The 9319-nt window shown below is 31.9% G+C and overlaps 1 long non-coding RNA gene across 4 annotated transcripts; it reads left to right on the top strand.

Moving 5' to 3' along the window:
* Window positions 1-411: 411 nt before the first annotated feature.
* Window positions 412-8909, top strand: LOC125255374. 4 transcript variants are annotated; one of them, XR_007181889.1, is made up of 9 exons: window positions 412-828; window positions 917-1010; window positions 3474-5122; window positions 5559-5718; window positions 5808-5901; window positions 7735-7796; window positions 7920-8055; window positions 8353-8417; window positions 8522-8909. It is a non-coding gene; the product is annotated as an uncharacterized LOC125255374 (long non-coding RNA). The 4 variants fall into 4 exon arrangements; XR_007181891.1 differs by having other exon boundaries at window positions 414-828; window positions 5064-5122; XR_007181888.1 differs by lacking the exons at window positions 412-828; window positions 917-1010 and having other exon boundaries at window positions 3304-5122.
* The last annotated feature ends 410 nt before the right edge of the window (window positions 8910-9319 follow it).

Genomic DNA, 9319 nt, shown 5'->3' with positions numbered 1-9319 from the left:
CACAAGATGACGTACATACTAATATAAAGAAGGTGCACAGAATCATTCATGCAAACACAAAACACCATAACCCACAACACTTACATAATGCAATAAACTTTCATTAAACAGCAGAAGATGTAACATAACCTCATGTGCATAACTGATAAACACTATTAAGAAACATACTTTCAAATGTGGAGTGTCACAGGAAATTGTGGGAATTACAGTTTTTGACTGTAAATATACATTGATTTGTTCTTTTTTACTTCTAAAATGTACAGCATTTTACTGTGTAAAATGTCTGGTAAGAGCTTTTATAGTTTTTCCCCTGTATATAGTACGGGAACCTACAGTTTTACATTTTCAAAAAACATAATTTTGCAATCATTTGCAGTCATCCAGTTTCACAATCTCTTGGTCCACACAACACTTAAAAACATTATTATCACATACACAAAAACATTCAAACTAAATTGTGTTAAAAACATGCTAGCAACATGCTAATTTATGCCAGCAGCATGCTAAATCATGCTAGAAACATGCTAATGCATGCTAACAGTGTGCTAAAACATACTAGCAAAATGCTAATTCATGCTAGCAAAGTGTTAAATCATGCTAACAATGTGCTAAAACATGTTAATTCATGTTAACAATTTCTTTTTCTTTCCACTTCACCAAATTTAAAGATTATAAAGCTTTCAAACCTTCATAGGGTGCAGAAACTTTCACTTTTCAAGGTGCAGAATTAAGTGGGAAACCATCAGGAACCCTTTATTCTCTGCAACCTGCAACCTACCTGGAGTCTCCAGAAGTGTGAGGTGTCAGGATCTCAGAGACTTAGGTTAGGTAAAGAATCCTAAAAAAAATGTGCCCCACTTAATATGAATCACAAGTTGAAGTGTTGTGAAATACATGAAGGCTGTTTTTTTTATAGGCTTTATAGACAGACAGATCGAGAGTGGCTCTTGAAGCACCAGCACCATCCTCTTTTATCACTGTTTGAAGAATTTATCTTCCAAAATCTGCCAGTAAGTTTTGAGATTAATTTTTCTAGTCCACAATTTGTGCACAACACAATGTTTTATATTGTTGGATCATTGTTTGCATTACTATTCTGGGTTATTTATTAAATCTAGTTTTATTTTAATATCATCTTTGTCTTCCTTGGAAGAGCATGACAATAATATATTGTCACATTACATGCTTTTACAAATGCATCCTTCTGAATGCTAATTAGAATATCAAATGCAGAGTTTTAATAAAGTTGAATTATATAACCTTGTCATTTGTACTCTTCAAAGTGTACACTTGGAGGTGTTGATTATAACTAATTGATTTGGTGTAAAGCCCATAAATAATAAGTATAAAGAATATAAAAAGTCTTATGTAGTGATCTAATGTTGACTGTTTAAAAATTGACCACATAGCATGCAGAATGGGAAATAGTTATAATCTGTCATTAAAAAGATAAGTTGTTGGAACATTGTCTCACAGTTGCTCAATGTTGCACAACAACGCTACTACAGCCCTGTCACATCTTTCAGTTCTACATCGTTACAATGTTGCAACTTAAATGTGTTTGCTGAGTAAGATTCTTTTTTTTTTTTTTTGAATGAAAACTAATATGCTTAAACGTTTTTTTTTTTTGTTTTTTTTTTTCTGGAAAAATGAGAGAACTTGTGGATGAACTTCAGGACTTATTATCTTTATATTTTGTAATTGCTATTCATATTCAAGCCGTGTAAACTTTTTCTACATTTTTAGTACTTGTTGTAGGTCATCAAAATGCACAGTTTACAGACATTTAGCATATTTTCAATTATGTTAGTACAGTACACAAAATCACAAAATATCTTTTTCACTACACATAATGACTGTTTCATCTAGATAAACATTTAAATTACCTGCCTTTCATAATGCTTATTACTATCAGACTTTCGTTTGCATCTCATCTGGTTCAGTTTAATAAATTTGTCTTTTTTTTAATCTAGCTGATCTTAATGGTTAATCAATGAATCATTTGGTATCTATAAATTTGCACAGATAGATTCTACATAACTGCTTTGCAATTTCTGAAACTGACAATGAGTCCTCAAAGGCATTTGAAAATTCATTTGAAATAATCTAGCTTTCCTTATTGGCTTTTTTAAACTATTTTCACAAATGCTAACTTTTCACATCTCCTAATTCATGTAACACACCAAACTGATCATACTTGTAACACAGCTAGTCCTTCTTTAAAAACATGATCTCATGCTTTAATTACAGTTATACATGTTACAATAATTATGTGTTTTGAAACAATGATTATGTGGAATATGTAAAGTTCATTATAGCAAACACTGCAAGATACATGTTTCACTTCATCCTGGTTGCAGAATTAAATATGTTACAGTAATACAGGTTGTTGCCACTTAAAAAAATACACTTGTATTATTAACTTACTAATTACTCATTTATGTGACAAAAAAAGAAAAATAATGTTTGTTCCAACTTTTAGTGTGTTATCAAAAGTTGTGATTTACATTTTCAAAATACATCACTTACTGTTTTTTTACGATTGCTTAAGCACACTGTAAAAAAATATTCTGTAGCTTTTACAAAATAATTTTGGCAGCTGTGGTTGCCAGAATAATTTTGTAAAAAATACAGAAAACCTGTAAACACATTTACAGAACAAACTGTAAATTTTACATTATAAATCTGTATTTTACAAACAAGAAAATTTGAACGTAAACCAGTAAATTCAACAATGCACACTACTACTAAAATCTGTTTTGTACTTTTAACATACTGACAACCACCAAAATAATGCAGGTGGTAAAAGAGAAAGCCACATGAATCAGAGTTCATCACAAGAAGCTTTTTCACAAGATGACGTACATACTAATATAAAGAAGGTGCACAGAATCATTCATGCAAACACAAAACACCATAACCCACAACACTTACATAATGCAATAAACTTTCATTAAACAGCAGAAGATGTAACATAACCTCATGTGCATAACTGATAAACACTATTAAGAAACATACTTTCAAATGTGGAGTGTCACAGGAAATTGTGGGAATTACAGTTTTTGACTGTAAATTATACATTGATTTGTTCTTTTTTACTTCTAAAAATGTACAGCATTTTACTGTGTAAAATGTCTGGTAAGAGCTTTTATAGTTTTTCCCCTGTATATAGTACGGGAACCTACAGTTTTACATTTTCAAAAAACATAATTTTGCAATCATTTGCAGTCATCCAGTTTCACAATCTCTGGATTACCTAATGTCACTTTCAGAGGAATTCAGTGAGAGATTTGTTGGTCATGAATGTGTGTGGCAGGGTCTTATCTTAGTTTCATCTGACACTTGATGATTTGGTCATTTTCATGCAATAAAATTAACTGTAATGTTTGTTAAAGTAATATATGAAATGAATAATATTTTCTCACCAGATCTTGTTTCTTGTTGGCATCAGTATCTGTATTTTGATGTTTCAGGAGTGAGCATGAACCCTCGATCTTTATTAGTCTCCTGAACAGCAGGACCACACGATCATCATCTAAACAAGACAAAGGAGCAGACAACATTATATAGACAATACATATTGATTGACTTGGTTTTCTTTACATTCTCCTGTTTAATGTTTAATTCATAAGTTGATTTTTAATGTTTAAAAAATCTGTACATTCTCAAATATATTTATTGCAGTCTCCAGTCTCACAGGGATTAAACATTTGGCATTTCTCAAAAATTGGACATACTTTTTCGTTAAAGTAATTGTAAATTGTAAATCTGTAAAACCTGTGATTCGGCAATCAAATTGTGTCTGTTTTCAGTATCTCTGCATATTTTTCCTGGGACTTTGCATCTATTTGCGTCTGGCACATCTGATGATTTAATAATAGTGATTGATGACTAAGCTCTACACTCAAAACCATTCACTCTTGCTGAAAAATCAAACTTTGCCCTCAGACATCACACACAAGCCCTCAAAAATACACACCCTACAACATAGTCTTACACACTGGTGAGATAAATTCAAAAGAATACTACAAAAAACAAACACAAAAACCAGTAATAAGTTGTGTTGCATTGCATTGTTCCAAAACTGAATGAACTGACTCAAGCTCTTTTATCTGTTTACTGAAGGTTCTGATTGGTGTATGGTAATTTTGACTCTTAGTGTTTCTGTGGGTAACTGTGTGCTAATTGAGCTCAAGCTACGCTGACTTGAGTGAAAAATATTGAATGCTAGTGTTTTCTAAATGACCACATGGTGTAGGCAATGAGAAATGAAGGTATTTGTGTGTACACTCTTAGAAAAAAAAGGTTCTTTGGGGTTCTATATAGAACCATAGGGTTCTTTAACCAACTTTATAGAACCCTTTCTGCCTAAAAGGTTCTATATAAGGAGAAAGAACCCTTTTGGCACAAAGGGTTCTTTGGGCTAAATGTGCTTTATATACATTATTAGTGCTTTATTTAAATGATTACACTATTTAACATTATATTTGTGTTTTTACTTCAATTTTTACTTAGGCACACCTTTCATTCTGAATAAAACAAACTTACATTTTCAAGTTTAATAGGTTTATTAGAAAAAATAATTTCCGCATTATCCTGTAATGAAAAAAAAAAAATCTAAATTAAATATAGCCTACGTTGTTTCTGGATCTAGGCGTTAGGGGCAGAATTCTGCCATCTGCTGATAAAAGAAAATCCTGTAGGAATTATTCTGAAAGTCAATTCTTATAACTCAACCCTCCAAACAGATCCATTAAACGATCTTCGACATAAACAGCAAATAACTTGCATGTGTATGCGCTGATCAGTTCTGTACTGTCTGCACGCGCAGTGTCGGACTTCAGCCGCGCGCTTCGTGCGCGAGTAATTAGAATGCGCGTGAACGCAGCATTTTAAACTTCAACCGTTACGGACGTCCGTTTGAGCTCAGCGCTCGAGAGGACGACGATTAAATTGGTAAGTGAGAAAATTAATATCTCTTACGTTATTTTAATTACATTTGCCTAAATCCTTGATATATTTACACACCTTAACTGTTACGTTACATGTTTTTTTTCAAGAAGCAAAAAGAACAAATGTGGTTTACGGTGCTGTCCGGGCCTGCGTTATTCTCCGCCAGGAGGTTGTTAAGTTAAATACTAGTTAAATACTTTAACATTTTTTTTTAGTTTACGAAACTACTCTTTGAAGTATACTTTGAGTAAACTACTAGTTTAAGTGATATTGTCTCCAGCTCTACTATTATATTACTCATTAGCTATGCCCAAGAGCACAGCTAGTCTTCCTGGGGTCCACACAACACTTAAAAACATTATTATCACATACACAAAAACATTCAAACTAAATTGTGTTAAAAACATGCTAGCAACATGCTAATTTATGCCAGCAGCATGCTAAATCATGCTAGAAACATGCTAATGCATGCTAACAGTGTGCTAAAACATACTAGCAAAATGCTAATTCATGCTAGCAAAGTGTTAAATCATGCTAACAATGTGCTAAAACATGTTAATTCATGTTAACAATTTCTTTTTCTTTCCACTTCACCAAATTTAAAGATTATAAAGCTTTCAAACCTTCATAGGGTGCAGAAACTTTCACTTTTCAAGGTGCAGAATTAAGTGGGAAACCATCAGGAACCCTTTAGTCTCTGCAACCTGCAACCTACCTGGAGTCTCCAGAAGTGTGAGGTGTCAGGATCTCAGAGACTTAGGTTAGGTAAAGAATCCTAAAAAAAAATGTGCCCCACTTAATATGAATCACAAGTTGAAGTGTTGTGAAATACATGAAGGCTGTTTTTTTTATAGGCTTTATAGACAGACAGATCGAGAGTGGCTCTTGAAGCACCAGCACCATCCTCTTTTATCACTGCTTGAAGAATTTATCTTCCAAAATCTGCCAGTAAGTTTTGAGATTAATTTTTCTAGTCCACAATTTGTGCACAACACAATGTTTTATATTGTTGGATCATTGTTTGCATTACTATTCTGGGTTATTTATTAAATCTAGTTTTATTTTAATATCATCTTTGTCTTCCTTGGAAGAGCATGACAATAATATATTGTCACATTACATGCTTTTACAAATGCATCCTTCTGAATGCTAATTAGAATATCAAATGCAGAGTTTTAATAAAGTTGAATTATATAACCTTGTCATTTGTACTCTTCAAAGTGTACACTTGGAGGTGTTGATTATAACTAATTGATTTGGTGTAAAGCCCATAAATAATAAGTATAAAGAATATAAAAAGTCTTATGTAGTGATCTAATGTTGACTGTTTAAAAATTGACCACATAGCATGCAGAATGGGAAATAGTTATAATCTGTCATTAAAAAGATAAGTTGTTGGAACATTGTCTCACAGTTGCTCAATGTTGCACAACAACGCTACTACAGCCCTGTCACATCTTTCAGTTCTACATCGTTACAATGTTGCAACTTAAATGTGTTTGCTGAGTAAGATTCTTTTTTTTTTTTTTTTTTTTTAATGAAAACTAATATGCTTAAACTTTTTTTTTTTTTTTTTTTTTTTTTTTCTGGAAAAATGAGAGAACTTGTGGATGAACTTCAGGACTTATTATCTTTATATTTTGTAATTGCTATTCATATTCAAGCCGTGTAAACTTTTTCTACATTTTTAGTACTTGTTGTAGGTCATCAAAATGCACAGTTTACAGACATTTAGCATATTTTCAATTATGTTAGTACAGTACACAAAATCACAAAATATCTTTTTCACTACACATAATGACTGTTTCATCTAGATAAACATTTAAATTACCTGCCTTTCATAATGCTTATTACTATCAGACTTTCATTTGCATCTCATCTGGTTCAGTTTAATAAATTTGTCTTTTTTTTAATCTAGCTGATCTTAATGGTTAATCAATGAATCATTTGGTATCTATAAATTTGCACAGATAGATTCTACATAACTGCTTTGCAATTTCTGAAACTGACAATGAGTCCTCAAAGGCATTTGAAAATTCATTTGAAATAATCTAGCTTTCCTTATTGGCTTTTTTAAACTATTTTCACAAATGCTAACTTTTCACATCTCCTAATTCATGTAACACACCAAACTGATCATACTTGTAACACAGCTAGTCCTTCTTTAAAAACATGATCTCATGCTTTAATTACAGTTATACATGTTACAATAATTATGTGTTTTGAAACAATGATTATGTGGAATATGTAAAGTTCATTATAGCAAACACTGCAAGATACATGTTTCACTTCATCCTGGTTGCAGAATTAAATATGTTACAGTAATACAGGTTGTTGCCACTTAAAAAAATACACTTGTATTATTAACTTACTAATTACTAATTTATGTGACAAAAAAAGAAAAATAATGTTTGTTCCAACTTTTAGTGTGTTATCAAAAGTTGTGATTTACATTTTCAAAATACATCACTTACTGTTTTTTTACGATTGCTTAAGCACACTGTAAAAAATATTCTGTAGCTTTTACAAAATAATTTTGGCAGCTGTGGTTGCCAGAATAATTTTGTAAAAAAATACAGAAAACCTGTAAACACATTTACAGAACAAACTGTAAATTTTACATTATAAATCTGTATTTTACAAACAAGAAAATTTGAACGTAAACCAGTAAATTCAACAATGCAAGAAAATTAATATCTCTTACGTTATTTTAATTACATTTGCCTAAATCCTTGATATATTTACACACCTTAACTGTTACGTTACATGTTTTTTTTCAAGAAGCAAAAAGAACAAATGTGGTTTACGGTGCTGTCCGGGCCTGCGTTATTCTCCGCCAGGAGGTTTGTCATTTCTCATTTCTTACATGAATTCCTAAAATCTCTGTTAAAAAACGGTAGTGGACTGATCAATAATGGTGGCTAGAGTTCATGTTATATCCTAATACACTTTTCTTTGTACTGTAGATTGTATTGGACCTAGAAAACGCATAAGAAAACGATGTTTCAGGAGCAGTCAAATCACGTGATCACAGCCAGACCGCAAGAGAAACCCCGAAGAACAAAGAGAGGAGCTGATGATGTTTCTTCTGTAGATATAGCTGTGAGTATTTGGTGTTTGCAGTTATAGCACACTTTTTTTCTGAATTAATTGAAGGCCTAATTTATGCTAAACACTGAATTTGGTTCTTGAAGATGCATTATGAAATGAAGATGAAGAAAAGTCCTTCAACTGCAAACCAATGACACAAAAAAGTACATTATTTTTACTCACAGTACCAACTTTGGGAAACTTGTAAATCTGCTAATCTGAAGTGGCTTATATTTGTTTTTCTATGTTCCATGTTTAATGAAATAATTAATAATAATAAATTAATATTTCAGTTTGCACTCTCTGCAGGGATGGACTCTGGAGTGCAGCATTACTTCAATAAGATGAAAATAACACACTCCTCTATGATTCACGTAAGTTTTAAGATGTAATTGTGAGAGATTCCTTTCTGTTTTCTGTTGTACTGTACTCTCCATAAGTCTAATAAATGTTTTTCTGACTTGTATCTCCATCTTAGGATGTCAAGCCCCCTGAACGCAAAGAGAGTCTGCATCAAAATGGACGTGCCCCTGATTGAAAACACAGAGATGTCAAAAGTATCTGTTGGCTGTCTACTTTTTGTTTAATATGGAGCATCCAAAAGCCATTTTCTTTCATTCAGCACTATTTAGCCCTTCTCAGTACTGAATTTGCCATGGGTCATTTGTTTTTATTGTTTAAATGCTTATCTGAATGTTAAATTATCATTTAACGCTTATGAATTTAAAAACAATTCTACTAGCTAGTCTTTTAGTTCATTTTTTTAGAAACATTTATGTTAACTCTTCTAACTATTGCTCTATGAATTGCTGTGTGTTTTATGTTGCTTGTGTCATTGTAAATGCTAATAAAAATGTCTTAAATGATTACATATTATTTTGATGTGTTGTGCATATGGGTATTTAAGTTTTTCTAGTGATAAAGTAACTATATAAGCAGGTTAGTTCATAAAATGTAATTAAAATAAATTAAAAACTAAATCAATAAAATGAACCCCTAAAAGGTTCTATATAGAACCTTTTTCCTGGCAATAAAGAACCCTAAAGGGTTCTTTTGATTGAACCCTTAAAAAGGGTTCTATATAGAACCTTTTAGGGGTTCCATATATGAAGCGCCTCATAGAACCTTTTTTGGTTCTATATAGAACCTTTTCTTCTAAGAGTGTAGAGTTTTGCAGTGACAGCTCAACAGATCTCAACAGATTTCTGCCATGAATAGAACATTACAGTTTTTTACAGACGCTAGGACACATTTCTCAATACTTAGGTCACTTTTG

Source organism: Megalobrama amblycephala, linkage group LG20 (genome assembly GCF_018812025.1).
Source record: "Megalobrama amblycephala isolate DHTTF-2021 linkage group LG20, ASM1881202v1, whole genome shotgun sequence".
In the NCBI taxonomy this organism is placed as follows: domain Eukaryota; kingdom Metazoa; phylum Chordata; class Actinopteri; order Cypriniformes; family Xenocyprididae; genus Megalobrama; species Megalobrama amblycephala.
Note: the sequence above shows the minus strand (reverse complement) of the source record. Positions and strands in the feature narration are given on the sequence as shown.